Source organism: Carassius carassius, chromosome 8 (genome assembly GCF_963082965.1).
Source record: "Carassius carassius chromosome 8, fCarCar2.1, whole genome shotgun sequence".
In the NCBI taxonomy this organism is placed as follows: domain Eukaryota; kingdom Metazoa; phylum Chordata; class Actinopteri; order Cypriniformes; family Cyprinidae; genus Carassius; species Carassius carassius.
In genome coordinates, this window is record NC_081762.1 from 35,370,609 (window position 1) to 35,395,755 (window position 25,147).

A 25,147-nucleotide genomic window follows, 5' to 3' on the forward strand; every position below is an offset into this window, starting at 1 on the left:
TGTTGATCAACCATCTTGTCTGGATACTGACTGGATCCGGGTGACTGAAGCGGCCCACTGATCTGGATACAGACTGGATCTGGTGGCTACGGTGACCTCGGAATAAGGGATTTTTTTAAAAGACTCTTTTATTCATATAAGATTTTCTCCAACTCTTCAGATGGAGGCATGATAAAGAGATTGTCTTGCCTTTTTTCTTGTCTTGGACTTTTGTGAGTTTTACTCCTCCCTTTTGGAGTGGGGGGGGGGGGGGGCTGACGAAACGCATGTGGGCAGGCGTCGTCACCCTTGATGACCCTTATATATATATATATATAAATTGTCAACATTTACTGTGTGGTACAACTTAAAATAACTATTTCCTATGTTAAATTAACTTTATTCCTGTGATGCAAAGCTGAATTCTTCAGCATCATTTATACTCTTCAGTGTGTCATATGATCCAGAAATCATTATTTATATGATTATTTGCTCACAAAACATTTCTTATTGTAATCAATGTTGATATTATCATTGTCACTACAATGATGAAAGCACATTATTTTCGGAAGGTTGACGTGATGCTGAAGACTGGAGTAATAATTCAGAAAATTCAGCTTTTCATAACAGGAATAAATTACAATGATTAGAAAATATATTCAAATATAAAAAAAATTGTAAAAATAAAGACACACACACACACACACACACACATACATATATATATATAATATATATATATATATATATATATATTATGAATTATAAAATACATTTGATATATTTAATTTGAATCTATATTTCAGGAATGTTAAGATGATGCATGCTGTGTCAAGACCCATCCACCCGTCTCACTCCACCATAACATCACACCAGACACTTTGAGAGCGGAGGATCAAAGGTCAGAAGGGTTTCTTCCGGATGCAGGTAAATAAATAATTCATACAGGCACTTATGTGTGTAAACTGTCTGTCTCATATGTGCACACAACACCGAGACAAATATTTTAATAAAGTAATGCTGTTAATCTTCTGTAGAACACCACACCATCTGCCATAACTGCGTCCCTCGTTCAGCTCACACTGGACCCCTCAGAACGGCTGGTCTTCGTGTTGGACCATAGATGGACAGATCTGTTGAGAACTGCCTCTCTTGAACATCTCTTGGCAACGCAACATAGGAGCAAGGATCTTCTTAAACGGGTTGAAGGCTTGTTTTTTTTTCTGTGTCTTCCACAAATTGTATTATTATTAATATTATTGTAGCTGTTGTTGTTTAATCTACAATTTTAAATTATTTAATTGATTTCCATTTGTTAAATAAAACATCAGAAGTATTGGCCTTGTTTACACTGTACTTTAGTGTGTTAATTAATTGTATTGACTTGCTTTATTTTATCTTGCTCAGTTTTGTAAACACTAAATGTTAGTAACAGCTATTATTAAACTCCGTAAATAAATATTTTATTTAAAATACTCTTACCAGTCAAATGTTTTTCAGCAGTAAGATTTTTAATGTTTTTTGAGAATTTCTTCTGCTCACCAAGCCTGCCTTTATTTTATCCAAAGTACAGCAAAAACTGTAGCATTTTAAATATTCTTACTATTTTAAATCAGCTGCTTTCTATTTCAATTCAATTCAATTCAAGTTTATTTGTATAGCGCTTTTTACAATACAAATTGTTACAGAAAATTATGTTTCTACAATATTTAGTAGTAGCTTATAAGTGGTGACTGTCCGTTTGTGCACGTATGACAGGATTTGTAGAAAAATTCATACAAGACGTAGTCAGCCAGACGATGAACATTATTAATTTTATTAATAATTAATAATTATTATATGATGCAGTCACACATGTAGCAATAGTTGTTAGTTCTGTTTGTTGATTCAGGGTTAGGATCATCTGGGGTCCTCTGAGGGTCAGCATCATCTCTTCTCAGGTGTTCTGGATCCAGACTGGAGCTTGTGTAAATCCTAGTTACCACGGGATGAAGATCCCAGCAGAAACAGAGACACATAGAGACATCATTAGCATAGCTGCTGATCCAACAGAGTAAAATTAATTAGTTTAACCCAAGCTAAAGAATAAGAATGCACATTTGATCAGATACAACTACACTCACAATTTAAGATACATTATTCGAATGCTTGGCGAAAGAGATGCGTTTATAATCTAGATTTAAACAGAGAGAGTGTGTCTGAACCCCGAACATCATCAGGAAGGCTATATATTTGAATATATACTATAATTTATTTCTGTGATGCACAGCTGTATTTTCAGCATCATTCATCCAGTCTTCAGTGTCACATGATCTTCAGAAATCAGAATAATATGATGATTTACTGCTCAAGACAAATGTATTATTATTATTATTACTGTTGTTGTTATGTTATGTTGAAAACAGCCAAGTACAATCTTTTCAGTTTCTTACATGAATAGAAAGTTCAGAAGAACAGCATTTATCTGAAATATATATATATATATTACATTTTCATCATCAACATTTTTAATCTTTATCATCACTTTTAATCAATTTAAATCATCCTTGCTAAAAAAAAGGCATTAATTTCTGTCATTTCTTTCCCCCCAAAAGAATGGTACAATCTATATTGTTAAGAAAGCTTTTTATTTCAAATAAATGCAGATCTTTGGATCTTTCTATTTAAAGAATCCCTGGGGGGTTTAAAATATTGATATTACTAATAATAATAATATTTTTTCTTGATCAGTAAATCATCATGTTATTCTGATTTCTGAAGATCATGTGACACTGAAGACTGGAGAAATGATGCTGAAAATACAGCTGCTCATCAGAAATAAAATACATTTTACTATATGTTCAAATAGAAAGCAGTTATTTTAACTAGTAAAAATATTTCAACAATATTATTGCTTTTACTGTATTTTGGACCAAATAAAGGCAGGCTTGGTGAGAATTACAAATCTTACTGTTCAAAAACATTTAAGTGGTAGTGTAATATTTTTTTTCTGTGTTCTCCACAACTTTAGATTTTATTATTGTTGTTGTTGTTGAATCTATACATTTAAATATTTTCATGTATTTCAATTTGTTAATTAAAATACTATAAGTATGTGGCCTTGTTTGAACTGTATTGAACTGTGTGTTAAGTTTTATTGATTAAAAAATGTATACATTTTGTTGATTTTCTTTTAAATTGATATTACATTTTATTTACTTGCTCAGATATGTAAACACTGAATGTTAATAACTGTTACCATTAAACATACATAATTATTTAATATAAAACATATTTGTATTGTTTTTTTTCTGTTCTCCACATCTTTATTTTTATTATATCTGTTGCTGTTGTTTAATAACCTAAGATTATTTTATGTATATTTAATTATTATATATTTTTGTTATTTTTTCTTTTAATTTTTATAAGTATATTACTTTACTATAAATAAAATGAAAAACTTACTTTTTTGTAAGTTTTAGTTATATTTCATATATATGGGTTTTCTGTACAGTTATACACATATAAATAGATGTATCTTTATAAATAAAGGCCTGAAACATTATCAAAGTGTTCTTTTTAATTATTCACATTTTTCTATATTAAAAATAACTATTCCCTATTATAATGTATATGTTTCTTAAGATCGTTGCACATTTTGTACACCATACAAAAGAACAATTATTACAAGTTTTATTTTATCTTTGTTCACAAAGTTCGTCTATTATATGTTAATCGTACTTAAAGTGTATCTAGATGAAAAAACGAATACAAACTCATTTTATGGTATTTGTGGCCGAGACGGGATTCGAACCTCTAATTCTGTGTATTTTTTTCGTCCCGCCTCCCTGGAATTTCCTTCGTTGCTATTGGCTAGTCAGCGCTCTACACCTATCCGCGACTGGCCTCCGCGTGACAGGCGGAGATACTGTCCACTATACTAACGAGGAGCTGCGCATGTTGCTGTTTCTCCCCCAACCGACGCTACTGCACCGACATAACTGAACAATGCATGGCTTTTTCTGACGCTGACACAGCCCTAGCACCGTCAAATTCTGGATGGACCCATCATTAGCTAAAGTCGCATAACATTTGGAACACTTCCCGTTGCAGGGGTCATTGTTTGGACTCTTTTTTTTATTTTATTTTTTTATTGCGCTTTAAACAAAAGGATTGTGTCAATGCAACTGAACAACATTAATTAGGAACAAAGTGCGTCAATAAAGCAAAATGACAGTTAAAGGCATTTCGTCATTGAAATCGATGATGTCATCATTCAGCTAAGTTCAGTTTAAATAGTATCTGTGCAATAATTAGCAATCAAGTCAACGATATCGCTGTACATGAAGTGTCCCCAGCTATGCCTGCCAAAGGTGACAGAGGCAAGGAACCAAAACTCGATCGGTGAAAAAATGGAGAAAAAACCCGGTGAGAAACCAGGCTCAGTCGGGGAGACAGTTCTCCTCTGGTCAGAAGAAACCATCAAATCAGCTCCAGGCTGCAGAAAAGTCAGACTGTGCAGAAGAATCATCTGTTTCCTGTGGTCTTGTCCTGGTGGTTGTCTAAGACAAGGTCTTTACAGGGGATCTGTATCTTGGGCTCATCTAGTTGTCCCGGTCTCCGCTGTGTTTCAGGGCCATAGAGGTCCTTTCTAGGTGTTGATCCACCATCTTGTCTGGATACTGACTGGATCCGGGTGACTGAAGCGGCCCACTGATCTGGATACAGACTGGATCGGGTGGCTACGGTGACCTCGGAATAAGGGATTTCTTTAAAAGACTCTTTTATTCATATAAGATTTTCTCCAACTTTTCAGATGGAGGCATGAGAAAGAGATTGCCTTGATTGGGCTTGTGGTTATTGGTGGACCGAGGACAGAGCTACATTAAAATGCAATAGCAGAATCAATTTGGCCGTCCGCCAACACGCTGCAGGAGGGCGTGCCAGTGGTCATCGTCTGTATTTGCACTCTCTGCGTTTGCGCTGTCAGCACTTAGTGTTTATTTAGCTGGCATGGGAAGGCAGCACTTTCTTGTACGTGACGGGATGCAAACCCTGGAAGGCTCTCTTTAGTGACGGGTCCAAACAAAGATCTCATCAGCTCCTCTAGCCCTATCGGCGACTCGTGCACTTCGAGCCTTCTTAACGACGGCGCAGGTGGCTGACTGGTGACTGCGTTGGTGGTATAGTGGTGAGCATAGCTGCCTTCCAAGCAGTTGACCTGGGTTCGATTCCCGGCCAACGCATGTCCTTTGGCTCGGGCTGATGTCGAACCAGAACTCCTTCTGTGACCTGTGGCTCCTCCCAAAACTTTTGGATGGATCGTTCGGAAGCCGAAAAGAGCTAGCTCTCCCTGTCGGGGAATCGAACCCCGGTCTTCCGCGTGACAGGCGGAGATACTGTCCACTATACTAACGAGGAGCTGCGCATGTTGCTGTTTCTCCCCCAACCGATGCTACTGCACCGACATAACTGAACAATGCATGGCTTTTTCTGACGCTGACACAGCCCTAGCACCGTCAAATTCCGGATGGACCCATCATTAGCTAAAGTCGCATAACATTTGGAACACTACCCGTTGCAGGGGTCATTGTTTGGACTCTTTTTTTTTTTTTTTTTTTTTTTTTAAATTGCGCTTTAAACAAAAAGGATTGTGTCAATGCAACTGAACAATATTAATTAGGAACACAGTGTGTCAATAAAGCAAAATGACAGTTAAAGGCATTTCGTCATTGAAATCGGTGATGTCATCATTCAGTTAAGTTCAGTTTAAATAGTATCTGTGCAATAATTTGCAATCAAGTCAACGATATCGCTGTACATGAAGTGTCCCCAGCTATGCCTGCCAGAGGCGACAGAGGCAAGGAACCAAAACTCGATCGGTGAAAAAATGGAGAAAAAACCCGGTGAGAAACCAGGCTCAGTCGGGGAGACAGTTCTCCTCTGGTCAGAAGAAACCAGCAAATCAGTTCCAGGCTGCAGAAAAGTCAGACTGTGCAGAAGAATCATCTGTTTCCTGTGGTCTTGTCCTGGTGGTCGTCTGAGACAAGGTCTTTACAGGGGATCTGTATCTGGGGCTCATCTAGTTGTCCGATAGGGCTAGAGGTGTTTCAGGGCCATAGAGGTCCTTTCTAGGTGTTGATCAACCATCTTGTCTGGATACTGACTGGATCCGGGTGACTGAAGCGGCCCACTGATCTGGATACAGACTGGATCTGGTGTCACGGTGACCTCGGAATAAGGGATTTCTTTAAAAGACTCTTTTATTCATATAAGATTTTCTCCAACTTTTCAGATGGAGGCATGATAAAGAGATTGTCTTGATTGGGCTTGTGGTTATTGGTGGACTGAGGGGACTTTTGTGAGTTTTACTCCTCCCTTTTGGAGTGGGGGGGGGGGTGACGAAACGCATATGGGCAGGCGTCGTCACCCTTGATGACCCTTGGCGAGCGTAGTGGTTTACCAGAGGCAGCGCACAGGCCCGAGAGTTCGTAGACACAGCTCGAGTTTCTCTTCATTGTCGCATAAATCTTTCGCCTTTTACTAAAGATTTCCGTGGAGGGGAACTTTTGCGAGTGACCTCTATTTTTGGGTGCTCTGCTCACAGCAGATCTACATAGAAATGTCAAGAGCAGAATCAATTTGGCCGTCCGCCAACACGCTGCAGGAGGGCGTGCCACTGGTCATCGTCTGTATTTGCACTCTCTGCGTTTGCGCTGTCAGCACTTAGTGTTTATTTAGCTGGCATGGGAAGGCAGCACTTTCTTTGACGTGACGGGATGCAAATTCTGGAAGGCTCTCTTTAGTGACGGGTCCAAACAAAGATCTCATCAGCTCCTCTAGCCCTATCGGCGACTCGTGCACTTCGAGCCTTCTTAGCGACGGCGCAAGTGGCTGACTGCTGACTGCTGACTGCGTTGGTGGTATAGTGGTGAGCATAGCTGCCTTCCAAGCAGTTGACCCGGGTTCGATTCCCGGCCAACGCATGTCCTTTGGCTCGGGCTGATGTTGAAGCAGAACTCCTTCTGTGACCTGTGGCTCCTCCCAAAACTTTTGGATGGATTGTTTGGAAGCCGAAAAGAGCTAGCTCTCCCCGTCGGAAAATCGAACCCCGGTCTTCCGCGTGACAGGCGGAGATACTGTCCACTATACTAACGAGGAGCTGCGAATGCTGCCGTTTCTCCCCCAACCGACGCTACTGCACCGACATAACTGAACAATGCATGGCTTTTTCTGACGCTGACACAGCCCTAGCACCGTCAAATTCCGGATGGACCCATCATTAGCTAAAGTCGCATAACATTTGGAAAACTACCCGTTGCAGGGGTCATTGTTTGGACTCTTTTTTTTTTTTTTTTTTTTAAATTACGCTTTAAACAAAAAGGATTGTGTCAATGCAACTAAACAACATTAATTAGGAACACAGTGCGTCAATAAAGCAAAATGACAATTAAAGGCATTTCGTCATTGAAATCGGTGATGTCATCATTCAGCTAAGTTCAGTTTAAATAGTATCTGTGCAATAATTTGCAATCAAGTCAACGATATCGCTGTACATGAAGTGTCCCCAGCTATGCCTGCCAGAGGCGACAGAGGCAAGGAACCAAAACTCGATCGGTGAAAAAATGGAGAAAAAACCCGGTGAGAAACCAGGCTCAGTCGGGGAGACAGTTCTCCTCTGGTCAGAAGAAACCAGCAAATCAGTTCCAGGCTGCAGAAAAGTCCGACTGTGCAGAAGAATCATCTGTTTCCTGTGGTCTTGTCCTGGTGGTCGTCTGAGACAAGGTCTTTACAGGGGATCTGTATCTGGGGCTCATCTAGTTGTCCGATAGGGCTAGAGGTGTTTCAGGGCCATAGAGGTCCTTTCTAGGTGTTGATCAACCATCTTGTCTGGATACTGACTGGATCCGGGTGACTGAAGCGGCCCACTGATCTGGATACAGACTGGATCTGGTGGCTACGGTGACCTCGGAATAAGGGATTTCTTTAAAAGACTCTTTTATTCATATAAGATTTTCTCCAACTTTTCAGATGGAGGCATGATAAAGAGATTGTCTTGATTGGGCTTGTGGTTATTGGTGGACCGAGGGGACTTTTGTGAGTTTTACTCCTCCCTTTTGGAGTGGAGGGGGGGGGGCTGACGAAACGCATGTGGGCAGGCGTCGTCACCCTTGATGACCCTTGGCGAGCGTAGTGGTTTACCAGAGGCAGCGCACAGGCCCGAGGGTTCGTAGGCACAGCTCGAGTTTCTCTTCATTGTCGCATAAATCTTTCGCCTTTTACTAAAGATTTCTGTGGAGGTGAACTTTTGCGAGTGACCTGTATTTTTGGGTGCTCTGCTCACAGCAGAGCTACATCGAAATGTCAAGAGCAGAATCAATTTGGCCGTCCGCCAACACGCTGCAGGAGGGCGTGCCACTGGTCATCGTCTGTATTTGCAGTCACTGCGTTTGCGCTGTCAGCACTTAGTGTTTATTTAGCTGGCATGGGAAGGCAGCACTTTCTTGTACGTGACGGGATGCAAATTCTGGAAGGCTCTCTTTAGTGACGGGTCCAAACAAAGATCTCATCAGCTCCTCTAGCCCTATCGGCGACTCGTGCACTTCGAGCCCTCTTAGCGACGGCGCAAGTGGCTGACTGCGTTGGTGGTATAGTGGTGAGCATAGCTGCCTTCCAAGCAGTTGACCCGGGTTCGATTCCCGGCCAACGCATGTCCTTTGGCTCGGGCTGATGTCGAAGCAGAACTCCTTCTGTGACCTGTGGCTCCTCCCAAAACTTTTTGATGGATCATTCGGAAGCCGAAAAGAGCTAGCTCTCCCCGTCGGGGAATCGAACCCCGGTCTTCCGCGTGACAGGTGGAGATACTGTCCACTATACTAACGAGGAGCTGCGCATGTTGCCGTTTCTCCCCCAACCGACACTACTGCACCGACATAACTGAACAATGCATGGCTTTTTCTGACGCTGACACAGCCCTAGCACCGTCAAATTCCGGATGGACCCATCATTAGCTAAAGTCGCATAACATTTGGAACACTACCCGTTGCAGGGGTCATTGTTTGGACTCTTTTTTTTTTTTTTTTTTTTTAAATTGCGCTTTAAACAAAAAGGATTGTGTCAATGCAACTGAACAACATTAATTAGGAACACAGTGCGTCAATAAAGCAAAATGACAGTTAAAGGCATTTCGTCATTGAAATCGGTGATGTCATCATTCAGCTAAGTTCAGTTTAAATAGTATCTGTGCAATAATTTGCAATCAAGTCAACGATACCGCTGTACATGAAGTGTCCCCAGCTATGCCTGCCAGAGGCGACAGAGGAAAGGAACCAAAACTCGATCGGTGAAAAAATTGAGAAAAAACCGGTGAGAAACCAGGCTCAGTCGGGGAGACAGTTCTCCTCTGGTCAGAAGAAACCAGCAAATCAGTTCCAGGCTGCAGAAAAGTCAGACTGTGCAGAAGAATCATCTGTTTCCTGTGGTCTTGTCCTGGTGGTCGTCTGAGACAAGGTCTTTACAGGGGATCTGTATCTGGGGCTCATCTAGTTGTCCGATAGGGCTAGAGGTGTTTCAGGGCCATAGAGGTCCTTTCTAGGTGTTGATCAACCATCTTGTCTGGATACTGACTGGATCCGGGTGACTGAAGCGGCCCACTGATCTGGATACAGACTGGATCTGGTGGCTACGGTGACCTCGGAATAAGGGATTTTTTTAAAAGACTCTTTTATTCATATAAGATTTTCTCCAACTCTTCAGATGGAGGCATGATAAAGAGATTGTCTTGCCTTTTTTCTTGTCTTGGACTTTTGTGAGTTTTACTCCTCCCTTTTGGAGTGGGGGGGGGGGGCTGACGAAACGCATGTGGGCAGGCGTCGTCACCCTTGATGACCCTTATATATATATATATATAAATTGTCAACATTTACTGTGTGGTACAACTTAAAATAACTATTTCCTATGTTAAATTAACTTTATTCCTGTGATGCAAAGCTGAATTCTTCAGCATCATTTATACTCTTCAGTGTGTCATATGATCCAGAAATCATTATTTATATGATTATTTGCTCACAAAACATTTCTTATTGTAATCAATGTTGATATTATCATTGTCACTACAATGATGAAAGCACATTATTTTCGGAAGGCTGACGTGATGCTGAAGACTGGAGTAATAATTCAGAAAATTCAGCTTTTCATAACAGGAATAAATTACAATGATTAGAAAATATATTCAAATATAAAAAAAATTGTAAAAATAAAGACACACACACACACACACACACACATACATATATATATATAATATATATATATATATATATTATGAATTATAAAATACATTTGATATATTTAATTTGAATCTATATTTCAGGAATGTTAAGATGATGCATGCTGTGTCAAGACCCATCCACCCGTCTCACTCCACCATAACATCACACCAGACACTGAAGGGAAGGGTTTCTTCCGGATGCAGGTAAATAAATAATTCATACAGGCACTTATGTGTGTAAACTGTCTGTCTCATATGTGCACACAACACCGAGACAAATATTTTAATAAAGTAATGCTGTTAATCTTCTGTAGAACACCACACCATCTGCCATAACTGCGTCCCTCGTTCAGCTCACACTGGACCCCTCAGAACGGCTGGTCTTCGTGTTGGACCATAGATGGACAGATCTGTTGAGAACTGCCTCTCTTGAACATCTCTTGGCAACGCAACATAGGAGCAAGGATCTTCTTAAACGGGTTGAAGGCTTGTTTTTTTTTCTGTGTCTTCCACAAATTGTATTATTATTAATATTATTGTAGCTGTTGTTGTTTAATCTACAATTTTAAATTATTTAATTGATTTCCATTTGTTAAATAAAACATCAGAAGTATTGGCCTTGTTTACACTGTACTTTAGTGTGTTAATTAATTGTATTGACTTGCTTTATTTTATCTTGCTCAGTTTTGTAAACACTAAATGTTAGTAACAGCTATTATTAAACTCCGTAAATAAATATTTTATTTAAAATACTCTTACCAGTCAAATGTTTTTCAGCAGTAAGATTTTTAATGTTTTTTGAGAATTTCTTCTGCTCACCAAGCCTGCCTTTATTTTATCCAAAGTACAGCAAAAACTGTAGCATTTTAAATATTCTTACTATTTTAAATCAGCTGCTTTCTATTTCAATTCAATTCAATTCAAGTTTATTTGTATAGCGCTTTTTACAATACAAATTGTTACAGAAAATTATGTTTCTACAATATTTAGTAGTAGCTTATAAGTGGTGACTGTCCGTTTGTGCACGTATGACAGGATTTGTAGAAAAATTCATACAAGACGTAGTCAGCCAGACGATGAACATTATTAATTTTATTAATAATTAATAATTATTATATGATGCAGTCACACATGTAGCAATAGTTGTTAGTTCTGTTTGTTGATTCAGGGTTAGGATCATCTGGGGTCCTCTGAGGGTCAGCATCATCTCTTCTCAGGTGTTCTGGATCCAGACTGGAGCTTGTGTAAATCCTAGTTACCACGGGATGAAGATCCCAGCAGAAACAGAGACACATAGAGACATCATTAGCATAGCTGCTGATCCAACAGAGTAAAATTAATTAGTTTAACCCAAGCTAAAGAATAAGAATGCACATTTGATCAGATACAACTACACTCACAATTTAAGATACATTATTCGAATGCTTGGCGAAAGAGATGCGTTTATAATCTAGATTTAAACAGAGAGAGTGTGTCTGAACCCCGAACATCATCAGGAAGGCTATATATTTGAATATATACTATAATTTATTTCTGTGATGCACAGCTGTATTTTCAGCATCATTCATCCAGTCTTCAGTGTCACATGATCTTCAGAAATCAGAATAATATGATGATTTACTGCTCAAGACAAATGTATTATTATTATTATTACTGTTGTTGTTATGTTATGTTGAAAACAGCCAAGTACAATCTTTTCAGTTTCTTACATGAATAGAAAGTTCAGAAGAACAGCATTTATCTGAAATATATATATATATATTACATTTTCATCATCAACATTTTTAATCTTTATCATCACTTTTAATCAATTTAAATCATCCTTGCTAAAAAAAAGGCATTAATTTCTGTCATTTCTTTCCCCCCAAAAGAATGGTACAATCTATATTGTTAAGAAAGCTTTTTATTTCAAATAAATGCAGATCTTTGGATCTTTCTATTTAAAGAATCCCTGGGGGGTTTAAAATATTGATATTACTAATAATAATAATATTTTTTCTTGATCAGTAAATCATCATGTTATTCTGATTTCTGAAGATCATGTGACACTGAAGACTGGAGAAATGATGCTGAAAATACAGCTGCTCATCAGAAATAAAATACATTTTACTATATGTTCAAATAGAAAGCAGTTATTTTAACTAGTAAAAATATTTCAACAATATTATTGCTTTTACTGTATTTTGGACCAAATAAAGGCAGGCTTGGTGAGAATTACAAATCTTACTGTTCAAAAACATTTAAGTGGTAGTGTAATATTTTTTTTCTGTGTTCTCCACAACTTTAGATTTTATTATTGTTGTTGTTGTTGAATCTATACATTTAAATATTTTCATGTATTTCAATTTGTTAATTAAAATACTATAAGTATGTGGCCTTGTTTGAACTGTATTGAACTGTGTGTTAAGTTTTATTGATTAAAAAATGTATACATTTTGTTGATTTTCTTTTAAATTGATATTACATTTTATTTACTTGCTCAGATATGTAAACACTGAATGTTAATAACTGTTACCATTAAACATACATAATTATTTAATATAAAACATATTTGTATTGTTTTTTTTCTGTTCTCCACATCTTTATTTTTATTATATCTGTTGCTGTTGTTTAATAACCTAAGATTATTTTATGTATATTTAATTATTATATATTTTTGTTATTTTTTCTTTTAATTTTTATAAGTATATTACTTTACTATAAATAAAATGAAAAACTTACTTTTTTGTAAGTTTTAGTTATATTTCATATATATGGGTTTTCTGTACAGTTATACACATATAAATAGATGTATCTTTATAAATAAAGGCCTGAAACATTATCAAAGTGTTCTTTTTAATTATTCACATTTTTCTATATTAAAAATAACTATTCCCTATTATAATGTATATGTTTCTTAAGATCGTTGCACATTTTGTACACCATACAAAAGAACAATTATTACAAGTTTTATTTTATCTTTGTTCACAAAGTTCGTCTATTATATGTTAATCGTACTTAAAGTGTATCTAGATGAAAAAACGAATACAAACTCATTTTATGGTATTTGTGGCCGAGACGGGATTCGAACCTCTAATTCTGTGTATTTTTTTCGTCCCGCCTCCCTGGAATTTCCTTCGTTGCTATTGGCTAGTCAGCGCTCTACACCTATCCGCGACTGGCCTCCGCGTGACAGGCGGAGATACTGTCCACTATACTAACGAGGAGCTGCGCATGTTGCTGTTTCTCCCCCAACCGACGCTACTGCACCGACATAACTGAACAATGCATGGCTTTTTCTGACGCTGACACAGCCCTAGCACCGTCAAATTCTGGATGGACCCATCATTAGCTAAAGTCGCATAACATTTGGAACACTTCCCGTTGCAGGGGTCATTGTTTGGACTCTTTTTTTTATTTTATTTTTTTATTGCGCTTTAAACAAAAGGATTGTGTCAATGCAACTGAACAACATTAATTAGGAACAAAGTGCGTCAATAAAGCAAAATGACAGTTAAAGGCATTTCGTCATTGAAATCGATGATGTCATCATTCAGCTAAGTTCAGTTTAAATAGTATCTGTGCAATAATTAGCAATCAAGTCAACGATATCGCTGTACATGAAGTGTCCCCAGCTATGCCTGCCAAAGGTGACAGAGGCAAGGAACCAAAACTCGATCGGTGAAAAAATGGAGAAAAAACCCGGTGAGAAACCAGGCTCAGTCGGGGAGACAGTTCTCCTCTGGTCAGAAGAAACCATCAAATCAGCTCCAGGCTGCAGAAAAGTCAGACTGTGCAGAAGAATCATCTGTTTCCTGTGGTCTTGTCCTGGTGGTTGTCTAAGACAAGGTCTTTACAGGGGATCTGTATCTTGGGCTCATCTAGTTGTCCCGGTCTCCGCTGTGTTTCAGGGCCATAGAGGTCCTTTCTAGGTGTTGATCCACCATCTTGTCTGGATACTGACTGGATCCGGGTGACTGAAGCGGCCCACTGATCTGGATACAGACTGGATCGGGTGGCTATGGTGACCTCGGAATAAGGGATTTCTTTAAAAGACTCTTTTATTCATATAAGATTTTCTCCAACTTTTCAGATGGAGGCATGAGAAAGAGATTGCCTTGATTGGGCTTGTGGTTATTGGTGGACCGAGGACAGAGCTACATTAAAATGCAATAGCAGAATCAATTTGGCCGTCCGCCAACACGCTGCAGGAGGGCGTGCCACTGGTCATCGTCTGTATTTGCACTCTCTGCGTTTGCGCTGTCAGCACTTAGTGTTTATTTAGCTGGCATGGGAAGGCAGCACTTTCTTGTACGTGACGGGATGCAAACCCTGGAAGGCTCTCTTTAGTGACGGGTCCAAACAAAGATCTCATCAGCTCCTCTAGCCCTATCGGCGACTCGTGCACTTCGAGCCTTCTTAACGACGGCGCAGGTGGCTGACTGGTGACTGCGTTGGTGGTATAGTGGTGAGCATAGCTGCCTTCCAAGCAGTTGACCTGGGTTCGATTCCCGGCCAACGCATGTCCTTTGGCTCGGGCTGATGTCGAACCAGAACTCCTTCTGTGACCTGTGGCTCCTCCCAAAACTTTTGGATGGATCGTTCGGAAGCCGAAAAGAGCTAGCTCTCCCTGTCGGGGAATCGAACCCCGGTCTTCCGCGTGACAGGCGGAGATACTGTCCACTATACTAACGAGGAGCTGCGCATGTTGCTGTTTCTCCCCCAACCGATGCTACTGCACCGACATAACTGAACAATGCATGGCTTTTTCTGACGCTGACACAGCCCTAGCACCGTCAAATTCCGGATGGACCCATCATTAGCTAAAGTCGCATAACATTTGGAACACTACCCGTTGCAGGGGTCATTGTTTGGACTCTTTTTTTTTTTTTTTTTTTTTTTTAAATTGCGCTTTAAACAAAAAGGATTGTGTCAATGCAACTGAACAATATTAATTAGGAACACAGTGTGTCAATAAAGCAAAATGACAGTTAAAGGCATTTCGTCATTGAAATCGGTGATGTCATCATTCAGTTAAGTTCAGTTTAAATAGTATCTGTGCAATAATTTGCAATCAAGTCAACGATATCGCTGTACATGAAGTGTCCCCAGCTATGCCTGCCAGAGGCGACAGAGGCAAGGAACCAAAACTCGATCGGTGAAAAAATGGAGAAAAAACCCGGTGAGAAACCAGGCTCAGTCGGGGAGACAGTTCTCCTCTGGTCAGAAGAAACCAGCAAATCAGTTCCAGGCTGCAGAAAAGTCAGACTGTGCAGAAGAATCATCTGTTTCCTGTGGTCTTGTCCTGGTGGTCGTCTGAGACAAGGTCTTTACAGGGGATCTGTATCTGGGGCTCATCTAGTTGTCCGATAGGGCTAGAGGTGTTTCAGGGCCATAGAGGTCCTTTCTAGGTGTTGATCAACCATCTTGTCTGGATACTGACTGGATCCGGGTGACTGAAGCGGCCCACTGATCTGGATACAGACTGGATCTGGTGTCACGGTGACCTCGGAATAAGGGATTTCTTTAAAAGACTCTTTTATTCATATAAGATTTTCTCCAACTTTTCAGATGGAGGCATGATAAAGAGATTGTCTTGATTGGGCTTGTGGTTATTGGTGGACTGAGGGGACTTTTGTGAGTTTTACTCCTCCCTTTTGGAGTGGGGGGGGGGGGTGACGAAACGCATATGGGCAGGCGTCGTCACCCTTGATGACCCTTGGCGAGCGTAGTGGTTTACCAGAGGCAGCGCACAGGCCCGAGAGTTCGTAGACACAGCTCGAGTTTCTCTTCATTGTCGCATAAATCTTTCGCCTTTTACTAAAGGTTTCCGTGGAGGGGAACTTTTGCGAGTGACCTCTATTTTTGGGTGCTCTGCTCACAGCAGATCTACATAGAAATGTCAAGAGCAGAATCAATTTGGCCGTCCGCCAACACGCTGCAGGAGGGCGTGCCACTGGTCATCGTCTGTATTTGCACTCTCTGCGTTTGCGCTGTCAGCACTTAGTGTTTATTTAGCTGGCATGGGAAGGCAGCACTTTCTTTGACGTGACGGGATGCAAATTCTGGAAGGCTCTCTTTAGTGACGGGTCCAAACAAAGATCTCATCAGCTCCTCTAGCCCTATCGGCGACTCGTGCACTTCGAGCCTTCTTAGCGACGGCGCAAGTGGCTGACTGCTGACTGCTGACTGCGTTGGTGGTATAGTGGTGAGCATAGCTGCCTTCCAAGCAGTTGACCCGGGTTCGATTCCCGGCCAACGCATGTCCTTTGGCTCGGGCTGATGTTGAAGCAGAACTCCTTCTGTGACCTGTGGCTCCTCCCAAAACTTTTGGATGGATTGTTTGGAAGCCGAAAAGAGCTAGCTCTCCCCGTCGGAAAATCGAACCCCGGTCTTCCGCGTGACAGGCGGAGATACTGTCCACTATACTAACGAGGAGCTGCGAATGCTGCCGTTTCTCCCCCAACCGACGCTACTGCACCGACATAACTGAACAATGCATGGCTTTTTCTGACGCTGACACAGCCCTAGCACCGTCAAATTCCGGATGGACCCATCATTAGCTAAAGTCGCATAACATTTGGAAAACTACCCGTTGCAGGGGTCATTGTTTGGACTCTTTTTTTTTTTTTTTTTTTTAAATTACGCTTTAAACAAAAAGGATTGTGTCAATGCAACTAAACAACATTAATTAGGAACACAGTGCGTCAATAAAGCAAAATGACAATTAAAGGCATTTCGTCATTGAAATCGGTGATGTCATCATTCAGCTAAGTTCAGTTTAAATAGTATCTGTGCAATAATTTGCAATCAAGTCAACGATATCGCTGTACATGAAGTGTCCCCAGCTATGCCTGCCAGAGGCGACAGAGGCAAGGAACCAAAACTCGATCGGTGAAAAAATGGAGAAAAAACCCGGTGAGAAACCAGGCTCAGTCGGGGAGACAGTTCTCCTCTGGTCAGAAGAAACCAGCAAATCAGTTCCAGGCTGCAGAAAAGTCCGACTGTGCAGAAGAATCATCTGTTTCCTGTGGTCTTGTCCTGGTGGTCGTCTGAGACAAGGTCTTTACAGGGGATCTGTATCTGGGGCTCATCTAGTTGTCCGATAGGGCTAGAGGTGTTTCAGGGCCATAGAGGTCCTTTCTAGGTGTTGATCAACCATCTTGTCTGGATACTGACTGGATCCGGGTGACTGAAGCGGCCCACTGATCTGGATACAGACTGGATCTGGTGGCTACGGTGACCTCGGAATAAGGGATTTCTTTAAAAGACTCTTTTATTCATATAAGATTTTCTCCAACTTTTCAGATGGAGGCATGATAAAGAGATTGTCTTGATTGGGCTTGTGGTTATTGGTGGACCGAGGGGACTTTTGTGAGTTTTACTCCTCCCTTTTGGAGTGGAGGGGGGGGGGCTGACGAAACGCATGTGGGCAGGCGTCGTCACCCTTGATGACCCTTGGCGAGCGTAGTGGTTTACCAGAGGCAGCGCACAGGCCCGAGGGTTCGTAGGCACAGCTCGAGTTTCTCTTCATTGTCGCATAAATCTTTCGCCTTTTACTAAAGATTTCTGTGGAGGTGAACTTTTGCGAGTGACCTGTATTTTTGGGTGCTCTGCTCACAGCAGAGCTACATCGAAATGTCAAGAGCAGAATCAATTTGGCCGTCCGCCAACACGCTGCAGGAGGGCGTGCCACTGGTCATCGTCTGTATTTGCAGTCACTGCGTTTGCGCTGTCAGCACTTAGTGTTTATTTAGCTGGCATGGGAAGGCAGCACTTTCTTGTACGTGACGGGATGCAAATTCTGGAAGGCTCTCTTTAGTGACGGGTCCAAACAAAGATCTCATCAGCTCCTCTAGCCCTATCGGCGACTCGTGCACTTCGAGCCTTCTTAGCGACGGCGCAAGTGGCTGACTGCGTTGGTGGTATAGTGGTGAGCATAGCTGCCTTCCAAGCAGTTGACCCGGGTTCGATTCCCGGCCAACGCATGTCCTTTGGCTCGGGCTGATGTCGAAGCAGAACTCCTTCTGTGACCTGTGGCTCCTCCCAAAACTTTTTGATGGATCATTCGGAAGCCGAAAAGAGCTAGCTCTCCCCGTCGGGGAATCGAACCCCGGTCTTCCGCGTGACAGGTGGAGATACTGTCCACTATACTAACGAGGAGCTGCGCATGTTGCCGTTTCTCCCCCAACCGACACTACTGCACCGACATAACTGAACAATGCATGGCTTTTTCTGACGCTGACACAGCCCTAGCACCGTCAAATTCCGGATGGACCCATCATTAGCTAAAGTCGCATAACATTTGGAACACTACCCGTTGCAGGGGTCATTGTTTGGACTCTTTTTTTTTTTTTTTTTTTTTAAATTGCGCTTTAAACAAAAAGGATTGTGTCAATGCAACTGAACAACATTAATTAGGAACACAGTGCGTCAATAAAGCAAAATGACAGTTAAAGGCATTTCGTCATTGAAATCGGTGATGTCATCATTCAGCTAAGTTCAGTTTAAATAGTATCTGTGCAATAATTTGCAATCAAGTCAACGATACCGCTGTACATGAAGTGTCCCCAGCTATGCCTGCCAGAGGCGACAGAGGAAAGGAACCAAAACTCGATCGGTGAAAAAATTGAGAAAAAACCGGTGAGAAACCAGGCTCAGTCGGGGAGACAGTTCTCCTCTGGTCAGAAGAAACCAGCAAATCAGTTCCAGGCTGCAGAAAAGTCAGACTGTGCAGAAGAATCATCTGTTTCCTGTGGTCTTGTCCTGGTGGTCGTCTGAGACAAGGTCTTTACAGGGGATCTGTATCTGGGGCTCATCTAGTTGTCCGATAGGGCTAGAGGTGTTTCAGGGCCATAGAGGTCCTTTCTAGGTGTTGATCAACCATCTTGTCTGGATACTGACTGGATCCGGGTGACTGAAGCGGCCCACTGATCTGGATACAGACTGGATCTGGTGGCTACGGTGACCTCGGAATAAGGGATTTTTTTAAAAGACTCTTTTATTCATATAAGATTTTCTCCAACTCTTCAGATGGAGGCATGATAAAGAGATTGTCTTGCCTTTTTTCTTGTCTTGGACTTTTGTGAGTTTTACTCCTCCCTTTTGGAGTGGGGGGGGGGGGGCTGACGAAACGCATGTGGGCAGGCGTCGTCACCCTTGATGACCCTTATATATATATATATATAAATTGTCAACATTTACTGTGTGGTACAACTTAAAATAACTATTTCCTATGTTAAATTAACTTTATTCCTGTGATGCAAAGCTGAATTCTTCAGCATCATTTATACTCTTCAGTGTGTCATATGATCCAGAAATCATTATTTATATGATTATTTGCTCACAAAACATTTCTTATTGTAATCAATGTTGATATTATCATTGTCACTACAATGATGAAAGCACATTATTTTCGGAAGGCTGACGTGATGCTGAAGACTGGAGTAATAATTCAGAAAATTCAGCTTTTCATAACAGGAATAAATTACAATGATTAGAAAATATATTCAAATATAAAAAAAATTGTAAAAATAAAGACACACACACACACACACACACACATACATATATATATATAATATATATATATATATATATTATGAATTATAAAATACATTTGATATATTTAATTTGAATCTATATTTCAGGAATGTTAAGATGATGCATGCTGTGTCAAGACCCATCCACCCGTCTCACTCCACCATAACATCACACCAGACACTGAAGGGAAGGGTTTCTTCCGGATGCAGGTAAATAAATAATTCATACAGGCACTTATGTGTGTAAACTGTCTGTCTCATATGTGCACACAACACCGAGACAAATATTTTAATAAAGTAATGCTGTTAATCTTCTGTAGAACACCACACCATCTGCCATAACTGCGTCCCTCGTTCAGCTCACACTGGACCCCTCAGAACGGCTGGTCTTCGTGTTGGACCATAGATGGACAGATCTGTTGAGAACTGCCTCTCTTGAACATCTCTTGGCAACGCAACATAGGAGCAAGGATCTTCTTAAACGGGTTGAAGGCTTGTTTTTTTTTCTGTGTCTTCCACAAATTGTATTATTATTAATATTATTGTAGCTGTTGTTGTTTAATCTACAATTTTAAATTATTTAATTGATTTCCATTTGTTAAATAAAACATCAGAAGTATTGGCCTTGTTTACACTGTACTTTAGTGTGTTAATTAATTGTATTGACTTGCTTTATTTTATCTTGCTCAGTTTTGTAAACACTAAATGTTAGTAACGGCTATTATTAAACTCCGTAAATAAATATTTTATTTAAAATACTCTTACCAGTCAAATGTTTTTCAGCAGTAAGATTTTTAATGTTTTTTGAGAATTTCTTCTGCTCACCAAGCCTGCCTTTATTTTATCCAAAGTACAGCAAAAACTGTAGCATTTTAAATATTCTTACTATTTTAAATCAGCTGCTTTCTATTTCAATTCAATTCAATTCAAGTTTATTTGTATAGCGCTTTTTACAATACAAATTGTTACAGAAAATTATGTTTCTACAATATTTAGTAGTAGCTTATAAGTGGTGACTGTCCGTTTGTGCACGTATGACAGGATTTGTAGAAAAATTCATACAAGACGTAGTCAGCCAGACGATGAACATTATTAATTTTATTAATAATTAATAATTATTATATGATGCAGTCACACATGTAGCAATAGTTGTTAGTTCTGTTTGTTGATTCAGGGTTAGGATCATCTGGGGTCCTCTGAGGGTCAGCATCATCTCTTCTCAGGTGTTCTGGATCCAGACTGGAGCTTGTGTAAATCCTAGTTACCACGGGATGAAGATCCCAGCAGAAACAGAGACACATATAGAGACATCATTAGCATAGCTGCTGTTCCAACAGAGTAAAATTAATTAGTTTAACCCAAGCTAAAGAATAAGAATGCACATTTGATCAGATACAACTACACTCACAATTTAAGAGATACATTATTCGAATGCTTGGCGAAAGAGATGCGTTTATAATCTAGATTTAAACAGAGAGAGTGTGTCTGAACCCCGAACATCATCAGGAAGGCTATATATTTGAATATATACTATAATTTATTTCTGTGATGCACAGCTGTATTTTCAGCATCATTCATCCAGTCTTCAGTGTCACATGATCTTCAGAAATCAGAATAATATGATGATTTACTGCTCAAGAAAAATGTATTATTATTATTATTACTGTTGTTGTTATGTTATGTTGAAAACAGCCAAGTACAATCTTTTCAGTTTCTTACATGAATAGAAAGTTCAGAAGAACAGCATTTATCTGAAATATATATATATATATTACATTTTCATCATCAACATTTTTAATCTTTATCATCACTTTTAATCAATTTAAATCATCCTTGCTAAAAAAAAGGCATTAATTTCTGTCATTTCTTTCCCCCCAAAAGAATGGTACAATCTATATTGTTAAGAAAGCTTTTTATTTCAAATAAATGCAGATCTTTGGATCTTTCTATTTAAAGAATCCCTGGGGGGTTTAAAATATTGATATTACTAATAATAATAATATTTTTTCTTGATCAGTAAATCATCATGTTATTCTGATTTCTGAAGATCATGTGACACTGAAGACTGGAGAAATGATGCTGAAAATACAGCTGCTCATCAGAAATAAAATACATTTTACTATATGTTCAAATAGAAAGCAGTTATTTTAACTAGTAAAAATATTTCAACAATATTATTGCTTTTACTGTATTTTGGACCAAATAAAGGCAGGCTTGGTGAGAATTACAAATCTTACTGTTCAAAAACATTTAAGTGGTAGTGTAATATTTTTTTTCTGTGTTCTCCACAACTTTAGATTTTATTATTGTTGTTGTTGTTGAATCTATACATTTAAATATTTTCATGTATTTCAATTTGTTAATTAAAATACTATAAGTATGTGGCCTTGTTTGAACTGTATTGAACTGTGTGTTAAGTTTTATTGATTAAAAAATGTATACATTTTGTTGATTTTCTTTTAAATTGATATTACATTTTATTTACTTGCTCAGATATGTAAACACTGAATGTTAATAACTGTTACCATTAAACATACATAATTATTTAATATAAAACATATTTGTATTGTTTTTTTCTGTTCTCCACATCTTTATTTTTATTATATCTGTTGCTGTTGTTTAATAACCTAAGATTATTTTATGTATATTTATTTAATTATTATATATTTTTGTTATTTTTTCTTTTAATTTTTATAAGTATATTACTTTACTATAAATAAAATGAAAAACTTACTTTTTTGTAAGTTTTAGTTATATTTCATATATATGGGTTTTCTGTACAGTTATACACATATAAATAGATGTATCTTTATAAATAAAGGCCTGAAACATTATCAAAGTGTTCTTTTTAATTATTCACATTTTTCTATATTAAAAATAACTATTCCCTATTATAATGTATATGTTTCTTAAGATCGTTGCACATTTTGTACACCATACAAAAGAACAATTATTACAAGTTTTATTTTATCTTTGTTCACAAAGTTCGTCTATTATATGTTAATCGTACTTAAAGTGTATCTAGATGAAAAAACGAATACAAACTCATTTTATGGTATTTGTGGCCGAGACGGGATTCGAACCTCTAATTCTGTGTATTTTTTTCGTCCCGCCTCCCTGGAATTTCCTTCGTTGCTATTGGCTAGTCAGCGCTCTACACCTATCCGCGACTGGCCTCCGCGTGACAGGCGGAGATACTGTCCACTATACTAACGAGGAGCTGCGCATGTTGCTGTTTCTCCCCCAACCGACGCTACTGCACCGACATAACTGAACAATGCATGGCTTTTTCTGACGCTGACACAGCCCTAGCACCGTCAAATTCTGGATGGACCCATCATTAGCTAAAGTCGCATAACATTTGGAACACTTCCCGTTGCAGGGGTCATTGTTTGGACTCTTTTTTTTATTTTTTTTTTTTATTGCGCTTTAAACAAAAGGATTGTGTCAATGCAACTGAACAACATTAATTAGGAACAAAGTGCGTCAATAAAGCAAAATGACAGTTAAAGGCATTTCGTCATTGAAATCGATGATGTCATCATTCAGCTAAGTTCAGTTTAAATAGTATCTGTGCAATAATTAGCAATCAAGTCAACGATATCGCTGTACATGAAGTGTCCCCAGCTATGCCTGCCAAAGGTGACAGAGGCAAGGAACCAAAACTCGATCGGTGAAAAAATGGAGAAAAAACCCGGTGAGAAACCAGGCTCAGTCGGGGAGACAGTTCTCCTCTGGTCAGAAGAAACCATCAAATCAGCTCCAGGCTGCAGAAAAGTCAGACTGTGCAGAAGAATCATCTGTTTCCTGTGGTCTTGTCCTGGTGGTTGTCTAAGACAAGGTCTTTACAGGGGATCTGTATCTTGGGCTCATCTAGTTGTCCCGGTCTCCGCTGTGTTTCAGGGCCATAGAGGTCCTTTCTAGGTGTTGATCCACCATCTTGTCTGGATACTGACTGGATCCGGGTGACTGAAGCGGCCCACTGATCTGGATACAGACTGGATCGGGTGGCTACGGTGACCTCGGAATAAGGGATTTCTTTAAAAGACTCTTTTATTCATATAAGATTTTCTCCAACTTTTCAGATGGAGGCATGAGAAAGAGATTGCCTTGATTGGGCTTGTGGTTATTGGTGGACCGAGGACAGAGCTACATTAAAATGCAATAGCAGAATCAATTTGGCCGTCCGCCAACACGCTGCAGGAGGGCGTGCCACTGGTCATCGTCTGTATTTGCACTCTCTGCGTTTGCGCTGTCAGCACTTAGTGTTTATTTAGCTGGCATGGGAAGGCAGCACTTTCTTGTACGTGACGGGATGCAAACCCTGGAAGGCTCTCTTTAGTGACGGGTCCAAACAAAGATCTCATCAGCTCCTCTAGCCCTATCGGCGACTCGTGCACTTCGAGCCTTCTTAACGACGGCGCAGGTGGCTGACTGGTGACTGCGTTGGTGGTATAGTGGTGAGCATAGCTGCCTTCCAAGCAGTTGAACTGGGTTCGATTCCCGGCCAACGCATGTCCTTTGGCTCGGGCTGATGTCGAACCAGAACTCCTTCTGTGACCTGTGGCTCCTCCCAAAACTTTTGGATGGATCGTTCGGAAGCCGAAAAGCGCTAGCTCTCCTTGTCGGGGAATCGAACCCCGGTCTTCCGCGTGACAGGCGGAGATACTGTCCACTATACTAACGAGGAGCTGCGCATGTTGCTGTTTCTCCCCCAACCGATGCTACTGCACCGACATAACTGAACAATGCATGGCTTTTTCTGACGCTGACACAGCCCTAGCACCGTCAAATTCCGGATGGACCCATCATTAGCTAAAGTCGCATAACATTTGGAACACTACCCATTGCAGGGGTCATTGTTTGGACTTTTTTTAATTGCGCTCTAAACAAAAAGGATTGTGTCAATGCAACTGAACAACATTAATTAGGAACACAGTGCGTCAATAAAGCAAAATGACAGTTAAAGGCATTTCGTCATTGAAATCGATGATGTCATCATTCAGCTAAGTTCAGTTTAAATAGTATCTGTGCAATAATTTGCAATCAAGTCAACGATATCGCTGTACATGAAGTGTCCCCAGCTATGCCTGCCAGAGGCGACAGAGGCAAGGAACCAAAACTCGATCGGTGAAAAAATGGAGAAAAAACCCGGTGAGAAACCAGGCTCAGTCGGGGAGACAGTTCTCCTCTGGTCAGAAGAAACCAGCAAATCAGCTCCAGGCTGCAGAAAAGTCAGACTGTGCAGAAGAATCATCTGTTTCCTGTGGTCTTGTCCTGGTGGTCGTCTAAGACAAGGTCTTTACAGGGGATCTGTATCTGGGGCTCATCTAGTTGTCCCGGTCTCCGCTGTGTTTCAGGGCCATAGAAGTCCTTTCTAGGTGTTGATCCACCATCT

At 39.9% G+C, this 25,147-nt stretch overlaps 8 non-coding genes across 8 annotated transcripts; all 8 read left to right on the plus strand.

Moving 5' to 3' along the window:
• Positions 1–6,457: 6,457 nt before the first annotated feature.
• LOC132145886 (U5 spliceosomal RNA) lies at positions 6,458–6,572 on the plus strand. Its single transcript, XR_009434646.1, has one exon. It is a non-coding gene; the product is annotated as a U5 spliceosomal RNA (small nuclear RNA).
• A 300-nt stretch (positions 6,573–6,872) lies between these two features.
• Positions 6,873–6,944, plus strand: trnag-ucc (transfer RNA glycine (anticodon UCC)). The gene has a single exon. It is a non-coding gene; the product is annotated as a tRNA-Gly (tRNA).
• Positions 6,945–8,196: 1,252 nt separating this feature from the next.
• LOC132146068 (U5 spliceosomal RNA) lies at positions 8,197–8,311 on the plus strand. The gene has a single exon (XR_009434817.1). It is a non-coding gene; the product is annotated as a U5 spliceosomal RNA (small nuclear RNA).
• Positions 8,312–8,597: 286 nt separating this feature from the next.
• trnag-ucc (transfer RNA glycine (anticodon UCC)) lies at positions 8,598–8,669 on the plus strand. The gene has a single exon. It is a non-coding gene; the product is annotated as a tRNA-Gly (tRNA).
• A 7,314-nt stretch (positions 8,670–15,983) lies between these two features.
• On the plus strand, positions 15,984–16,098 carry LOC132145996 (U5 spliceosomal RNA). The gene has a single exon (XR_009434751.1). It is a non-coding gene; the product is annotated as a U5 spliceosomal RNA (small nuclear RNA).
• Positions 16,099–16,398: 300 nt separating this feature from the next.
• Positions 16,399–16,470, plus strand: trnag-ucc (transfer RNA glycine (anticodon UCC)). The gene has a single exon. It is a non-coding gene; the product is annotated as a tRNA-Gly (tRNA).
• A 1,252-nt stretch (positions 16,471–17,722) lies between these two features.
• On the plus strand, positions 17,723–17,837 carry LOC132146069 (U5 spliceosomal RNA). Its single transcript, XR_009434818.1, has one exon. It is a non-coding gene; the product is annotated as a U5 spliceosomal RNA (small nuclear RNA).
• Positions 17,838–18,123: 286 nt separating this feature from the next.
• Positions 18,124–18,195, plus strand: trnag-ucc (transfer RNA glycine (anticodon UCC)). The gene has a single exon. It is a non-coding gene; the product is annotated as a tRNA-Gly (tRNA).
• Positions 18,196–25,147: the final 6,952 nt, after the last annotated feature.